Source organism: Eumetopias jubatus, unplaced genomic scaffold (assembly GCF_037043125.1).
Source record: "Eumetopias jubatus isolate StellerSeaLion01/CBP00866 unplaced genomic scaffold, mEumJub1_p1.0 scaffold_147, whole genome shotgun sequence".
NCBI lineage: Eukaryota > Metazoa > Chordata > Mammalia > Carnivora > Otariidae > Eumetopias > Eumetopias jubatus.
This window is the reverse complement of record NW_028274953.1, coordinates 204,547-221,473: the sequence shown is the minus strand read 5'-3', so window position 1 is coordinate 221,473 and position 16,927 is coordinate 204,547. Positions and strand designations below refer to the sequence as shown.

Below are 16,927 nucleotides of genomic sequence, written 5' to 3'. Positions count from 1 at the left end.
CCAGCTCGCACATCGCCATGCTGGTCTCTTGTGTTCCCGGAGGAACGATGTCCTTGCCCTCACCCCTTGCCTGGCCCCCATCTTCTGGGAAGGGACCTGCAACACTGACGTCCTGAACGAGCAGTTCTAGCTGCAGAACGTCACCATGGGACTGTCGGTGTGTTGAGCACAGAGTGGGGGGACCCCGTCCTGGGGATTAATGCGAAAGTGCATGCATTCAGCAGTCTTACTGGGCTCTCGTGGGCCCGGTGAGGGGACAGCACCTGGCTCCCTCTCAGGAGGCTGCCCGTCACAGTGGGTGACAGCCCCCGCCTGCTGCCACTCCCCTCGGACAGACACAGCCCTGACCCCAGGCCGCTATCCTGCTGAGTCAAGGGGCAGAGCACCGCAACAATGGGGCTTCCGGGGAGCCCACCACCAGAGAAGTGGAAGGGGGTCACGTGTGCCCTGTGCATTGGTAGCGAGGAGATGCTTGTCGGGCTGGCCCCTCCTGTGTGTCTCTTAGAGGATGAGGCTCAGGAGGGCACAGCCTCAGACAGCACTCGGGTCAGACAGCACTCGGTGCCAGAGCCCAGGCCCCTGAGAGGGAGCTGAGCAGTGAGGCCCTGGGACCCCAGCGGACCCAGGAGCGCGCTGGGCATGGCTGCCGGCAAGTGGCCTGGCCCCTGGGAGCCTCTGGAAGCCGGGGCTGGCGACAGCATCGGCAGTCAGAGCTTCCTTCCTCCACAGAGCTCGCCGAGGCCCGCAGGATGGCCTGAGGCATGTGCAACCCTTTTCCCAGGCCATCGCAAGGGAGGCCTTCAGCCCCATGTGCGGGGGGCACTAGGAAGGGCCCAGGTCGCCTCAGAGTCGTCCTCCAGGTCCTGGAGAGCAGGGACTGAAATCACCAACCAGACCCTCACGGCCCAGGGTCCGCGGCCAGCGCCTGTGGCCCTGTCCCAACGCTGCCCGCACAGGCGGGCCTCATGCGTCCCCCTCTGGGCCGGGAGCGCAGCCCTGGGGCGAGGGCAGGTGCCGGGCTTGCATGAGGGAGCCCTTGCCGGCAGCGTCCTTGAGGGAAGGGGCCGTGAAACCACACTCACAACGACTGGGCCTGGCCTTTCCCCTGCTGACCTGATCCGGGCCTGTGGGTTGTGTGCCTGTCCCCTGTTTCAAGGCAGTGGCCGCCTTCCCCGTGTGAGCCCTTGACTAAGCTGCCAGGTGTGGGGCAGGCCCAGGGAAGTAGCCTCAGTGCCTGCTCCAAAAAACCAGACTCAGAGGGCTCACCACACTTGCCTGACGTTGGGGGAGCTGCTGTCCCCACGTTGCGGAGCAGGTAGACCCCTCACAGGGGGACCAGCCATGTGAGGGCTTTGGACTGAGGGAGGGGCATATGTCGACCTGGATCCAGAAGCTTACCCCCTTGGATTCAAGGCTGGGGTCTAAGCAACCCCCCTCAACTCCCAGGGTCCTCTTTCCCCTTCCCTGTCCCCGGGCTGCACCTGATTCCCGGTCTGGGGGAGTTCAGGGTGACCCCTCCTAGGAATACCAGTGGTAGATTGAGGACCTTGTCAGCAAGAGGCCCCGTAGCCTTCACGGGGGGACCCTCCAGGGAGTGCAGCGAGCTGTGGGGACCAGCGACAGCCCACCCAAAGCGAGAGGGGCAGGTGGCTGGCCCTGCTTCTTCTAGCCGGTCTGTTGGGCAAAGGAACGAGGGCTGTGCCCAAAGGAGCTCCAGTCCTGGCAGGTGGGGAGGGGACCCGCAGGGGGGCAGCCAGGGGAGGGCACCTGCAGGGTTTGCCCGGGAGCTCAGCACGGGGCAGTGTCCCTGGCTCCAGCATGCTGACTGTGTGGCTGCATGGGTTTCCAGCCTCCCAAGCCTCGGGCTCCCGTTTGTAAGATGGGGTGCTGAGGGCCCCCATCTCTGGGAGCAGAAGGGAGGGAGGGCCCGCCGGCCGACTCTCTCAGGACAGGCCAGGAGGGTGGCTGTGGCTTAACGCAGCCCGGGGCGTGTCCCAGTGACGAAGGTGAACACGTGCACGGCCCCGAGCTCTGGGGTCCTGCCACCAGCCTCTGGCAGTGACTCTCCTCCCACCCTATCCCCCGTCCCTGTAGCTACGTGGTCTTTCTGGAGCCGTTCCTGCAGCCGGCGGAGAAGCAGTTCACAGCGGGGCACAGGGTCACCTACTGTGTCTTCACCGACTGGCCGGCTGCTGGGCCCGAGTGCTGCTTCCGTAGGACCAGAGAGTGCTGGTTCCAGGTCCCCGGGGCTCCCTGCTGGCAGGATGTGCCCATGCACCGCATGGAGATCAGCAACTTCTCGCATTCGCTCTTCCTTCGCAAGGTGGACTACCTGGTGTCCGTTTAGTGGACATGAAGTTGAGCGACCACGTGGGCGTGGAGAGCCTGTCCCTCCTCTTAGGCACCCTGCACCCTGGTTTCTCCAGGGTGACCTTCTAGGACTTCAGCTACGAGCGCGGACAAGGTCCCAGGGGCACACCCCAGGGACCCGGGTGACTTTTACTACGCAGGAGGCTTTTCTGGGGGTTTGGTGCCGGAGGTTCCCCGACTGACCTCAGCCTGTCACCAGGCGATGGTGGTCGACTGGGCCAATGGGATCGAGGCCCTGTGGCATGACGAGAGCCACCTGAACAGGTATCTTCTCTACCATAAGCCCACCAAGGTCTGTCCCCAGAGTACCTGTGGGACCTGCAGCTGCTGGGCTGGCCCGGGGTCATGAAGAAGCTGAGGTTTGTGGCCGTGCGCAAGAGTCACCGGGACATCCGCAACTCGTATGGGGCTGACCCCGACTCTGTCAGGTGGTGCCACGCCGAGCGGAGCTATCAGAGCAGATTCCGACCTCTGTCCCCTCAAGGGAGTCTCTGGAGCCCGGCACTGCCCACATGGCCATGTTCAGAGCCCCTAGCGCCCCCGCTCTCAGGAGGTCTGCTTGGGGGCCCAAGTTCCTCTCTTTGTGGTCGGTGTGTTTGGATCACTTCTGGGTCATTTGTAGCTGTGAAGGGGTCCAACGTGTATGTCGGATGTTTTCGGTGTCAATGCTGCAAATAACTGGAACTGCACCACAGAAACCCACATTTCAATTTATATTTGAACACCTGCAGAGATGGAGACTCCCCTTCCTTGTACTTTTCTCATATTTATATTTCAGGGCTCCCTTCTGCTGTCTGTCCGTGTTGGCCCCATCCATCAACTTCGCTGACATCCTACTACTGATCGATGCAGCTCAGCACCAGAACGGCTCTGGTGGACGGCTGACTGCATGCGCGGTCATTTACCAGTGCTCACGCTATGACAGTTATCGGCCGACTACACCTCCTCTCCACTTCAGCAGCTCATTTCATCAATAACTTATCTCATGGCCTTTTCCCTTTTATCCAGAAGACAGCAAAACAGAAACATTAAATAAAACGTTTTCACAATATTTTAAACTACTTATTTATTAGTATTGATGGCGTAACTTTCAGTGTCCTGGGTGAAAGGGGTTTTAACTTTAAAGGAAGATACAGAAATCGTAAGGTGACTGGTAGAGGGAAAGAGGTGAACAGCCTTACAAAAAAGCCCATGACTGCTCACAGGCTGTAGTCACCCAGTAAAGAGAGGGCCTAAAACTTCCACTGTGGTGGCTTCTAAGTTGCTTAGATTCAGAAGACAGAAGCAGAAGATGCTGGCTGAGTTTTCTGATATCTAATAGAACCTGTTAAAAATCACTTATCCAGGGGGGCCCGGGTGGCTCAGTAAGTGAAGCGTCCAACTCTCGATTTCAGCCTTGGTCACGATCTCAGGGTCATGACACTGAGTCCACGCTTGGCGTCTGCTTAGGATTCTCTCTCCCTCTGCGTCCCGCCCACCTTTTCTCTTCCTCTCTCTCCCTCCAAAACAAAACAATCACTTGTCCAAAAAGCAGCTGAAATGATATGGTTATTTAACCGTGACATTGTTCAAGTAATTTCAAATGGTTAAAATAAACTATTAGATATTTATAATTAAAACAACAAAAATAAAACTGGATAGTGATGGGGAGGTTGTACATACTGACAAATGTTTGAAAGAGATTTACTGATAGCTTCAAAAATGGAAATACAGACTTGAAGATTTGGCAGCAAACCAGCAGACACGGCCAACTTGTACCCCCAGCTCACGGGGCGCGGCTGCACCCTTCCTCACCACGGGCTCACACACAGCTTCTCTTCCGGGTGCACTCCAAATCCACACAACACCTACGACACCTACGACACTGAGAACATTCTTCCAGGGACCCCTGACCTCAGTAAGTATTTCGTCTAATGATCAGAGAAGCAAATGAGCAAAATCCGAAGGAGTAAAACAAGTTCTGGGAGACACATGTAGGAGAGGGCTGACAAGTAACCCAGACTCAAGATTCTAAAACAGAACCCACACTCGATCCCTTGGGGCACACCCAATGTCCTACTCTAGAAATGAGATGGAGCGGTTTCTGTGAAGGTGAGAGGGACGGGGATTCAGCTGGAAATGAAAAGCAGGTACCACCTGCAGTTCAGGGAAAGAAGACCCGTAGCATCCAGAACAGTCTCCTTTACAAAGCAGTATACTAGCTCTGTGAGTGTAATTGTCTTCTCTGCCACGACGGGGATCCCTCTGAACCTCAAGGACCAAAGGACCACAATTACAGAGACCCCTGGGGGGTGGGCAGGAGGAGGGACAACGTGCCAGGGAGAGGAATTCGGGGACATGGGATTTAATACAAGTCTACTTCTCTGGGGCCTGGCTCCTTTAGAAAATACCTTCCAAAGATCGTTATGGGGAGAAACTAACAGAACACTCCAAACTAAGAGGAAATAAATAGGGTATCTACTTTCTTGATTAGAAACTGTTCCACACTCCTCACAAAATATACAGAGACATACATGCATAATAAAAAGTCATTTCTCTCTGAACAAGAAAGTTACTAATATATACTGAGCATCTACTAAGTGCCAGTCCTGGCCTATATATATTTGAGGTCCTGTTGGACAGTCGGTAGGGAACAGGCCCCTATTTCAAGCTTAGAGGTGCACTGCCCTGAGGTCTCACCGGGACAGGCAGGATGAACGGCACAATGCCATCAGGAGGCCCATCTGACTTCAAACCCCTCTGCTGTACAATCACATAAAATTCACCAGAGTTGATGAGTGAACACTCTGAACTGTTACACAAACATCAAACATGTTGAGTGCTGGTTGTTGTTCAGACATGTTTCTTTTTTGGGACTTGGCTGACCTAATTCTGTGAAGTCCAATGACCCTGTAGCATGCACCACCCCTCTCCTGTCCCTGACCAGATTTGTATTCCTGGCTTTCTACGGGCTGCTCCTGGCCCCACACCAACTTCCTGTTGGTCAAAAGTGGTGTCTGAACTCACTGAGTCAGATTTTCACCCTTTACCACTGGATACATGTGGCTTAGAGGCTATTCTCCCCAACTGGGAAGTTGGTTCTTGATTCTGCCCCTAGTTCAGTCAGGAATGGACCAGCAGCTTGCAGGTGGTCTCTGTCCACGCTCCTGGGCCCACAGCCATGGTTCTGGCACACGTACAATCTTCTAGACCAACGGGGAGGCATGCGATTCTATTTCTAAGCTCAGCTTCACAGGAACTACCACTAGCCGTGCGCAGTACACCCAGAGACTGTGCTCAGGGCCCCTGAGACAAGCAAGGCTTTGGCTTTGCTGATGGATGTGTGTCCTGGAGGCCTTTTCAAGACCGTCTCACTCTGACCACTCCTGAGCAGAGCAGACTAGCACATGCACGCAGTGTAGAGTGTGATTCTGTGGGACTCCTTCAGGCTGAATCTTTCCCTGGTTCTGGCAATAAAGTTTCTCACTGGGCTGCTCTGTCCTTTGTTGGTACGTATCATGGATCCTCCCTTTGAACGACGGACCACCAAGCTCTCCGCTGTTTTCACCACCTCCCGTAGGCATGAACTGGAGCAAGGTCTGCAAAGGTCTGGGCCAAGACACGGGGAATGGAAGAGGACAGCACCCAGCCTTATCTGGAGGGGCCCCTGCTGGCTTCTAAGTGGGCGCTGGGTTAAGGGAGGAGTTGTGGCAGCCCTTCCGGCCCTACAAGCTAGCCGGTGGGGCTGACCAGCTGGGGCTCCATTACTCCCAGACTGTCAAAACGGGGCAGAGCTCCTGCCTCTGAGTGGAAGCTGGTGAGCAGAAGGGAGGCCCAGTCCACCAGGCCTGGGGAAGTGGGCAGCTAGTGGACACCCCTGCAGGGGGACGCCCTGGCCTTAGCCTGGCAGCAGCAGGGACATGGAGCCAGCCCCTGAATTCTTGGCTGCACTGGCAGGAGCAGAAGCTTCTTCCCCACGGAGGCAAATACCACAGAATCAGTTTGTTCTTACTGAGAGCATCTCTGAAGAATATTAATTAGTCTCAAAAGATACATAACTGAACACTTAGGGATTCTCTTCAATGAAAACAAAAAAGTCCTCCAGTGCTTTTCAACTAGGGGTGATTTCCCCCCTGGGGGGGCACTTGGAAACTTGTGGAGACCCTGTTTGTTTTCAAACCTGCTGCTGGTATCTTGTGACCTGGGGCAGGAGTGCTGCTCAGCAGTCTACGGCAGGTGAGACCAATGGCCCCAGTGAAGAGCAACGTGGCCCAGAGTGTCAGCCGCGCTCTAGGAGAGGCTCCTGTTCCCGGGGCACAGCGGGAAGGGCCAGTCTTGGGCTGAACACCAGCTCTGCACCTCACTCACCGATGCTCCCTGCCAGTTACCTCGCCCCACTAAAGTTTCCATCTGCACGGGGGGAAAAATCGGACTGACTTCAGACTTGCGTTGTAAAATTTAGAGGAAAATCTACTGAAGTATGCCAGTGAGAGCCGTACGCCTGGAACTCATTTAGCGACCTCTTTCTCAAGTCTGGGGGACTAGTGAAGGTAGAACGTATCTTCACCGAGCCCAGTCCAGGACACCTCTCACATAACGTCCTAACACTAAAATGGGTCTGTGCAAACCCACATCCGTGCTAGACGCATTTTCCCTTGAGCGCTCTGTTAGAAACTGTAGTCCTGCACATACCACGAGCGTTTTCTTGCTCTTACTACTTTTCTCCGCCAGCCAATGTACCTTCAACTAATCACAGTTCAGGATCTGGAATGTGCCCCACGCAAACCCTTCACCAATGACACTTCCAACCCTTGGAGCAGCTCTCTGCCGTGGTGCTGCCAGCAGGATTCTAGGCGCCTCCACAGAAACCAAGTCACTTTCCCAAGGCTCCAAAAGACAGAGCGCTATGAAATGACTTCTGAATCATCTACTGTATCAAGAGAAGACTTACCCAGGAGACCTTTGTCTGATTACATGTACTTTGAAAGATATATCTAAATACATAAATAAATTTTGTTATGCATTACTTGCCAAAGGACCTACCACAAGGAGAATATTTTACAAACTGGTTTCAACTAAAAAGGAGAATAGGGAAATTTGTAGTGGATGTTATTTTACAGTTAAACAGTTTTTCAAACTTGATTTTTTTTCCTCTTAAAATATATGCATGTTTATACATGTGTGTGTATGTGCTTATGTGTGTTCTGATTCAAAAGTAACCGCATACGGATCGGATTCTAGATTCTGTCGGACACATACTTTGAGATGTCAGTGCCAACAGCTCTGCTCTAGGTTTGCTTTCTAACATAGAAAATAAGAAGGGAGAATCTCTAGAGACTCTTATATTTCAAACATTCTGTTTCTAAAAGTGAAAGTAATACCTAGGTTCTGTAAACTTATTAAACACTGGAAGCAATACAGTTGTCTTTCTTTAAAGAAAAAAGGACATCTTCATGTTAAATAATTATATGCTGCTTTAAAAATTTAGGGGCAGGGCGCCTGGGTGGCTCAGTTGGTTGGGCGACGGCCTTCGGCTCAGGTCATGATCCTGGAGTCCGGGATCGAGTCCCACATCGGCCTCCCTGCTCGGCGGGGAGTCTGCTTCTCCTTCTGACCCTCTTCCCTCTCGTGCTCTCTGTCTCTCATTCTCTCTCTCTCAAATAAATAAATAAAATCTTAAAAAAAAATTCTTTAAAAAATTTAGGGGCAATAGACATATTACTTATTTTCGAGTACAGTTCACATTACTAACTTCGTAGTAACTGACAGAATTTAAAAAGAGAGAATGAACTGTAGCAAAATCAGAAGTATGGCCAACTTGCCATGTCTTACACACACCATATCTAATCATGTTTAACAGCAAGCACTAGCTACAACTGAGGCCAGTGAAGGCTCAGCAAAAATGAATTATTAAATTGGTCTGCTTATATCCCATTACAGACTTCTTATGAATACTTGATTTTATTTTGTATAACTGACAAGAGCTGACAGGAAAGGACAGGTTTAATGACAATCAAATGAAGATCAACTAGACTAGGTGTCCCACAGGAGAGCTGCCTCAAGTGGTGATAAAGTAACTGATGGGACACGACGAGACTGAGCACCGTAGTCTGTCATATACGGTGGTAAGTTATCCTGTAATATTAGTAGATTGTCTGCAACAGCTCATGAATCCAGTAGCTCTGAAAGAGATGGGTACAGTATATGCCCAACAAAAGAAAAATAGACATTGACTTCGCATATTTAATACCAGATCGTTTGCCATTAAACTTAATTTCTAAATCATTTATATGACTCAATGACAGCATGAAATTTTTAAGCTGGTGGGAAGATGAATAGCACCAGAGAGAGAATGTGGATGAGTACAGTGTCATTTACCTACCCCTGCCCCACTAACAGGTGAGGCCGAGCTATTGTAGTAGGTCCCAAACACTTAAACTATAAGGTCGTCACTGAGGAGACAAGTGAAAAAGATATTGGTATTTATAAGAGATTGGTGAAAATTAGTTCTAAAGCATTAATTTCTCTTAATAGACTAAAAGAACTGTGTGCATTCAGGAGATATTTGATCTGAATTAAGAAACTGATGAAGCAACTGATTAATTGGAATTTAAGCCATCAGTCCCCAGATCCATCAACAGCTTCATCTGCATTCTAAACAATTAGATGCCGGCCCCACAGAAAGCCCTGTGTTAATACACAGTCAATAGGACACCACAAAGAGACTCCCTGAGCTGCAACTGTCCAAGCTCCGACACACCACACAGATTTAAGACTTTTCTACTGGCTAGGGTTTGAAGATTTTTATTTTAGTAGACAATGCACTATCAGATTCTTCTGAACTGAAACTGAAAAGTAATAATATCAAGAGTATTGATACACAAAAAATTCTGAGTATGTGTACTTTTGAAAATGAGACAATTAAAAAACGTAATCACTTAAAGTCACAGAAACAGAATTTCCAAAGCTAAGAATTACTGACTTAAAGCAGTATCATGACACACATTTTATCCAGCTGTGAAGCTATTTGGTCCATTTCAGAAGAAAAACAGCATGAAATAGCAATCTCACATTTTAATACCTGTATATCTACAATCAGTGAATTTTAACCATTTAAATTTAATAGAAAAAAATAAAGAAACCGAGAACTGTAAGCTTAGGGGGTGCCTGGGCGGCTCAGTCAGTTAAGCGTCTGCCTTCGGCTCAGGTCATGATCCCACCATCCTGGGATCGAGTCCTGAGTCAGGCTCCCTGCTCGGCGGGGAAGTCTGCTTCTCCCTCTCCCTAAGATGCTCCCAACTGCTTGTGCTCTGTCAAGTAAATAAAAATCTTTCAAAAAAATTTAAAAAAAAAGATTCTCAAAGAGATCCAGGACCTACAAAATATTAAGTATCATTATACTACAACATGTCCCTATAACATGAAACCCAAGGGAAAACTAGAGGGAAAGAAAATGTTTTTAAAACGTCATCAGTTTAGGGCACCTGGGTGGCTAAGTTAGTTAAGCGTCTGCCTTCGGCTCAGGTCATGATCCCGGGGTCCCGGGATCGAGCTCCACATCAGGCTCCCCCTGCACGGTGGGGAGCCTGCTTCTCCATCCCCCTCTGCCCGCCACTCCCCCTGCTTATGCTTGCTCTCTCTCTCTCCATCAAATAAATACATAAAATCTCTTAAAAAAAAAGCCATCAGTTTAGATATGTTATTTATCCAAAGCTAACATAATATAGAGTATCTCATTTGCCTAATGCTCTAATATTCTATCTATGTTTTACTGGCTATAAGTCATTCAGAGGCTGAAGAACTAAAACTGCTGTTAGTCACACGATCTTCAACAAGGCATTCATATTGTTCAGCCCTCAGACTCCTCCTCTAGAAAATGGACAGTTCTCATCATCTTCCAGTTTTAAAGTGCTGGATTTCCTTCATCTTTTATCCCCTAATGAAACCTGTATTTCCTTTAATTTTAATTATCTAAAAAACATTTCCATATTTAGGATAATGTTCTTAATCTCATATATATTTCTACCACAATCATTAGAAGGGCCATTAATATGAAAGCATTTCTCAAATGCAAAGGTTTTTCTATTCATGATATTGAATACATTTAGAAACAAAGACAAACATCATAAACAATAGGTGATGTAAACAGGGATGGCAATGTGAAAATCTCTGAAAATCCATTTCTCCAGAACTATAATGAAAACAACAGTAAAAATCATCCAAAGCAACTTTTTCAAACTCTGCAGAATAATCCAAGCCTTGCAACAACCCCAGGTGCATTGACTCGAGACACATGGCTACATGGAGCTACAGAAGAGGTGAAGACCAGGCCTGGAAGCAGCCAGCTAGCCTCCTTTGGCCAGCCCTCAGAGCAAAGCCCCATCTCACTGGACAGGAAAGGGAGTCCAGCTGTATTTCTGAGAAGAAAGGGAATGGACTGGAAGAGAAGAGCTCTCTAGTCTGCTCCACAGGAAGAACAAAGGAAGAACAAAACCTCCTGTTGAGTAACACACAATAAAGTAAATGTATCAAGTGTACCTGATTATTAGGTGTAGCTGAACTCTTCTGTTAATGGCAGCCTTGTCTTACAATGCAAATAACCATAACTACAGTTGAAAAAACATTTCCCCCCCCCCTCAGAATACCCCTTTAAAAAAATGCTGTTTACATATGGAGAAAAAACTAAATTAACAACTCTAGCGCCTGGCTGACTCAGCTGGAAGACCATGGGACTCTTGATTTCAGGGTCATGAGTTTGAGCCCCATATTGGGTGTAGAGAATATTTAAAAATTTTTTTAAAAAAATTAATTAATTAACAACTCTACAATTTAACTTTGTCCTTTCTAGAGTTTTCACCACAATACCAATAATACATACGCTGAGCTTCCAAAAAAATAAATAAATAATATGCTGAGCTTCCTATAAAAATACTGTCCATTCGGCAGGGATGTCCACTATCACCACTGCTATTCAACACAGTATTAGAAGTCCTAGCCACAGCAATCAGACAACAAAAAGAAATCAAAGGCATCCAAACCGGCAAAGAAGAAGTCAAACTCTCACTGTTTGCAGACGATAAGATACTTTATGTAGAAAACCCAAAAGACTCCACCCCAAAACTGCTAGAACTCATACAGGAATTCAGTAAAGTGGCAGGATATAAAATCAATGCACAGAGATCAGTGGCATTCCTATACACCAACAACAAGACAGAAGAGAGAGAAATTAAGGAGTCGATCCCATTTACATTGCCCCCAAAACCATAAGATGCCTAGGAATAAATCTAACCAAAGAGGCAAAGGATCTGTATTCAGAAAACTATAAAATACTCATGAAAGAAATTGAGGAAGACACAAAGAAATGGAAAAACGTTCCATGCTCATGGATTGGAAAAACAAATATTGTGAAGATGTCAATGGTACCTAGAGCAATCTACACATGCAATGCAATCCCCATCAAAATACCATCCACTTTTTTCAAAGAAATGGAACAAATAATCCTAAAATTTGTATGGAACCAGAAGAGACCCCGAACAGCCAGAGGAATACTGAAAAAGAAAAGCAAAGCTGGCAGCATCACAATTCCGGACTTCCAGCTCTATTACAAAGCTGTCATCATCAAGACAGTACGGTACTGGCACAACAACAGACACATAGATCAATGGAACAGAATCGAGAGTCCAGAAATGGACCCTCTACTCTATGGTCAGCTAATCTTTGACAAAGCAGGAAAGAATGTCCAATGGAAAAAAGACAGTCTCTTCAACAAATGGTGTTGGGAAAATTGGACAGCCCCATGCAGAAGAATGAAACTGGACCATTTCCTTACACCACACACAAAAACAGACTCCAAATGGCTGAAAGACCTAAATGGGAGACAGGAGTCTATCAAAATCCTAAAGGAGAACACAGGCAGCAACCTCTTCGACCTCAGCCGCAGCAACTTCTTCCTAGAAACATCGCCAATGGCAAGGGAAGCAAGGGCAAAAATGAACTATTGGGATTTCATCAAGATAAAAAGCTTTCGCACAGCAAAAGAAACAGTCCATAAAACCAAAAGACAACCGACAGAATGGGAGAAGATATTTGCAAATGACATATCAGATAAAGGGCTAGTATCCAAAATCTATAAAGAACAGATCAAACTCAATACCCAAAGAACAAATAATCCAATCAAGAAATGGGCAGAAGACATGAACAGACATTTTTCCAAAGAAGACATCCAAATGGCCAACAGACACATGAAAAAGTGCTCAACATCGCTTGGCATCAGGGAAATCCAAATCAAAACCTCAATGAGATACCACCTCACACCAGTCAGAATAGCTGAAATTAACAAGTCAGGAAATGACAGATGTTGGCGGGGATGCGGAGAAAGGGGAACCCTCCTACACCGTTGGTGGGAATGTAAGCTGGTGCAACCCCTCTGGAAAACAGTGTGGAGGTTCCTCAAACAGTTGAAAATAGAGCTACCATACGATCCAGCAATTGCACTACTGGGTATTTATCACAAAGATACAAATGTAGGTATCCGAAGGGGTATGTGCACCCCAACGTTTATAGCAGCAATGTCCACAATAGCCAAACTGTGGAAAGAGCCAAGATGTCCATCGACAGATGAATGGATAAAGAAGATGTGGTTCATATATACAATGGAATATTATGCAGCCATCAAAAGGAATGAGATCTTGCCATCTGCAATGACGTGGATGGAACTGGAGGGTGTTATGCTGAGCGAAATAAGTCAATCAGAGAAAGACAGGTATCATATGACCTCACTGATACGAGGAATTCTTTATCTCAGGAAACAAACTGAGGGTTGCTGGAGGGGGGTTGGGGTGGGAGGGATGGGGTGGCTGGGTGATGGACATTGGGGAGGGTATGTGCTATGGTGAGCGCTGTGAATTGTGCAAGACTGTTGAATCACAGACCTGTACTTCTGAAACAAATAATGCAATATATGTGAAGAAAAAAAAAAAAAGAAGGAGATAGCAGGAGGGAAAGAATGAAGGGGGCGAACTGGAGGGGGAGACGAACCATGAGAGACGATGGACTCTGAAAAACAAACTGAGGGTTCTAGAGGGGAGGGCGGTGGGGGGATGGGTCAGCCTGGTGATGGGTATTAAGGAGGGCACATTCTGTGTGGAGCACTGGGTGTTATGCACAAACACTACATCAAAAACTAATGATGTAATGTATGGTGATTAACAGAACAATAAAAAAATTTAAAGAGAAAAAAATACTATTTATTTCACAGTCAGAAATGCAAGGCAGAAGGAACTTGGGTATTACCTGATAAACCTCTCATCATTTTAGACATTAAGAAAATGGGTGACCATGTGTCTAGGTCATATAATTAAAAATTGGCCAAAGCAGACTAGATTTTGGGTTTCCTGACTTCCAACACACAGTTCTTCTCCTTGACCACATGAGGCTTCCATCTCATTTCCCCTTTTCCACCTTCCCCTCACTGGTGAGAGCTCAGGTCATATAAATATCATTTATCCTGCGAAGCCCACTTCAACTCACCTACACAAACCGTCTGCTTCCTCTTCTGTTCCCCCACCCATCTTATCCCCCTTTGTATCCCAAGAGACAAGTAGTGCCTGGCACATAGTAGGTGGTAAATAAACGTTTGCTGAATTAATAAAACTGCAAATACAGAATAGCAATCAAATTTCAAGCAACATCATCTAATTACTTTGCTATCAATATAGCTTTGAACAAAAGCACTCATTTGATATAAAGGTTGTGATAGGATTATATTTTTTAAAACAAACATATACACTAAAGATTTTCATTTTAAATATCAACAGTTAAATGTGATTTAGAATTAATGAATTCAATGTATTATCATTCGAAGAAAACTTTTTATAAGAATAAATTTAACTTTTACCTTTCAAAATGAAAATTAAACTGCTAAAATACTAAATGATCAGCCATTTAAATACAAATATAAATACCTGCTTTTTCTGAAGTCCTAAGAAATACCATGTCCGATGGAGTTCTTTGATTCTGCAGAGAGTAATATAAAACACTAATTATCTATATGCAAGTTTATAAAGTAATACCATTCTATTACAAAGTAGAAATAGCTAGTAAAAACAACTAAAAAAAGTTATAATTAAAATTTATACTGAAGCAATTAACATTAATAATTTGTTTTAACAATTTGTATAATTTATATTTAAATTCATCTTGTAGTTGGACATTTTAACGATTCTTTCCCGTTAACAAACCATGAAAACAGCATTTATGATGACTTGAAAACGTCTCCATTTCTGAAAAATGTTAAATATTGCCTTTTCTGTGGCCTCTTTGTTAACTGAACTCATACATACAATATAGCAGTTTTTGCCCTATAATAAATTATGTCCTCCCTAGTAGACTAACCCTGGAGAGTGAGAATAGGATTCTTCCAAAGCCTAACACAAAACAAACCACATCATAAATAAAACACTTACTGAATGTTGAATAAATGAATAAATGTACAACTGAGCAGACAAAAAAGTCAACCCTATAAATTTGAGAGATATTCTTTTATAAAGCAGAAAAGGACAAAAACTCAAAGGGACTTACAGCATATAAACTTAGACAAGTATTTGCTATTCGTGCATTTATTTAATCATTACTAATAATTTTGTCAATTGGAAAAGCTGTATCAAACTAAAGGAAAAATATATAATAAGAACACAATTTCATGAAGTACTTATATTTTTTGAGACCTAGGTAAAGATTTACCCACACATGAAAAAGAAATGGATTACCTGTCAGTAAGCAAGCAATAAAAACAAATATAAGTCGTTAAAGGTGAAAACGATATGTTCTGGGATAAAGCTACCTTTTTCTAACATGAATAAAGAAAGGTCAATTATTAAGATCTAAAGAACTCTTAGGTCAAAAAAGAAATCACAACGGAAATTAGAAAATATTTTTAACTGAACCATTCTGCCAGAGCCAAAAGAAAATGTTAAGAGGAAAATATTCACAATTCAATGCATACAATATATAAAGGAAGCTAAAAATACAAGCTAAATATCCACTTGAAAGCAGGGGCAGGGGGAGCCAATGAACCCCAAAGAAAGTACAAGGATGTAAGCAAATATAAACACAGAAATTAATGACCTAGAAAACAAGTATATAAATAGAAGTAATGACAAGCAAGAAAGTATTTTTTAAATACGCCCATTTCAGCGATAAGAAAAACTAAGGTGAGACTATAACTAACAAAAGGCAAGTTCTCTAAACGAAAACTATCAAACATTATTGAAAGAAGTTAAAAAAAACCTAAACACACAGAATACATCATCCTCCAAAATCAGAATCTAAAGATGTCATGTGCCCATCAACTGGTAATATGTATTTAACACAAACCCAATCAAAATCGTAACATGTTTTTTGAGAGGAATTGACAAGGTATTCCTAATATTTAGAGGGAAATGCCAAGGCCAGGAATGAACAAGACAAATGTGAGAAACGTGGAAGGTGGATTCTACAATATAACAAAACTAAAGTATTAAAGTAGAGCAATGAAGACAAGATGGTATTCCTCTAAGATAGATAATTCTACCAATGGGAACAGAGAGACTCCAGAAGGGAGGCCCACATAAGAATGGACACTAGATTAATGAGAAATGCGCTCCTGCAGACCAACGAGGACACTGTGGTCTTCTCAATAAACAGTACTGAGAAACTAATTTATTAGGTATCTATAGGAGATGACAGGAGCTAATAAATACTAAAGCTCTGTATCAATCAAAACATAAGAATATATTCCAAATGATTTCTGCTTCTAAATGTCAAAGTCAAAACTATAAAGCCCTAAAAGATATTACAGATATTTTCACAACTTTTTGGCAGAGAGTAATTTCTTCCCCATCAACCCTAACAAGATTCCTCCTTCTCCACAAACAAACATTTAAAAAACAAAACAAAAATCCCCAACTAACCCCAAATGAAAAGATTAATAAAGTGGACTTAATCAAAATTAGGAACATCTCTTCAACAAAGCACACCAGGGAGGAAAAAATAATTGCAACATATAACTAATAAGAAACTCCCAGCCAGAATACACAATGGCCCATAAACAGTTAAGAAAAGAAGGGATAACTTAGAAGAAAAATGGCAAGGGATTTTAACAGGCTCTTCCCAAATAAGAAAGATTCCCCAAATCCTATGAAAAGGTGTCCAACTTATTTTTCAAGAAAATACATGTTAAAACCACAACTACTACATAAATATTGGAAATGCTAAGTTAAAAAGGCTGACAATGCCAAGTGTCAGCAAACATGTGAAGCAACAGGAACTCTTACACACGCTCATTACAGTATAATTGGATACATTACCTTGCAAAATCATTTGCAGTATCTACTGAAGTGGAACATCGCACAATCCAAAACCCAACAATTCCACTCTTTAGGTATATAAACACGAGCAATGTGTGCCAACTGAGTCAAGTATGACATGGAATTATCATTTCTAATAGGCAAGACTAATAAGCTACCCAAATATCCAGCAACAGTAGAATGGATAAAAGACATACTACGTAACAACAAAATGAATGAATTACGGCTACCCA

The 16,927-nt window shown here is 45.0% G+C and overlaps 1 pseudogene; it reads left to right on the top strand.

Annotated features, from left to right (window-relative positions):
* Window positions 1-639: 639 nt before the first annotated feature.
* On the top strand, window positions 640-3,182 carry LOC148161567 (N-acetyllactosaminide alpha-1,3-galactosyltransferase-like; annotated as a pseudogene).
* Window positions 3,183-16,927: the final 13,745 nt, after the last annotated feature.